Source organism: Enhydra lutris, unplaced genomic scaffold (assembly GCF_002288905.1).
Source record: "Enhydra lutris kenyoni isolate GAN:26980312 unplaced genomic scaffold, ASM228890v2 scaffoldscaffold74, whole genome shotgun sequence".
NCBI classification, from domain to species: Eukaryota; Metazoa; Chordata; class Mammalia; order Carnivora; family Mustelidae; genus Enhydra; species Enhydra lutris.
The window spans coordinates 2851568-2852555 of record NW_019154158.1 but is presented as its reverse complement, the minus strand read 5'-3'; positions in this window follow the sequence as shown (position 1 = coordinate 2852555).

Sequence of the window (988 nt, the reverse complement as noted above, 5' to 3'; positions counted from 1 at the left end):
AGAAAAAATATAAAAAAGAAAAAAATATATATATATTAGATAAACTTTAAGAAACATTAAAAAAGAAAAGCGTAAAAGTTAAAAAACATTTCGCAGAAGAAAAAAAAACATAAAAATAAAAAAAAAATTAAGTTAACCGCAAGACTAAAGAATCATGGGGAGAAAGTCATGAGTTCCGTGCTTTGCTTTCTCCTCCTCTGGAATTCTGCTGCTCTCCTTGGTATTGAAACTGCACTCCTTGGTAGGTGAACTTGGTCCTGCCTGTATTTCTTGTTGATCTACTGGTGAAGGGGCCTGTTGTAGTGATTCTCAAGTGTCTTTGCCCCAGGCAGAATTGCACCGCCCTTACCAGGGGCCAGGCTGAGTAATCAGCTTGGGTTTGCTTTCAGGAGCTTTTGTTTCCTGAATGCTTTCCGTAGAGTTCCAGAGGACGGGAATGAAAATGGCGGCCTCCCAGTCTCCGGCCGGGAGGAGCCGAGAGTTCGGGGCCCCACTCCTCAGTGCACCCTCAGAGAATAGCGCCCACCTACACCCGTCTCCCTGTCCTCCGGCTGCGCTCCGAGCTGACCGAGCCTGTGACTGGTTCAAGGTAACCCCTGCTGAGAGCTCACTCCTTGGCTCTGTCTCTGTAGCCGGCTTCCCTGTTCTAATACCTACAAGCTCTGTGACACTCAGACACCCCTGATCCTTCTGTGACCCTGCAGGACCTGAGGCCACGCTGACCCCTCATGGGCTTCACCCTGGTTTACCCTCTGGAGCGATGTCCCTCAGTGGAATAGACTTTTAAAAGTCCTGATTTTGTGCTCTGTTGCTCCGCCGCTTGCCGGGAGCCGGCCCCTCCCCCGCGGTCTATCTTCCCATCGCTTTGGATTCACTTCTCTGCCAGTCCTACCTTTCAGAAAGTGGTTGATTTTCTGTTTCTAGAATTGCTGTTCTTCTTCTCTTCTATCTCCCATTGGATTTGTAGGTGTTTGCAATCTTTAGATAA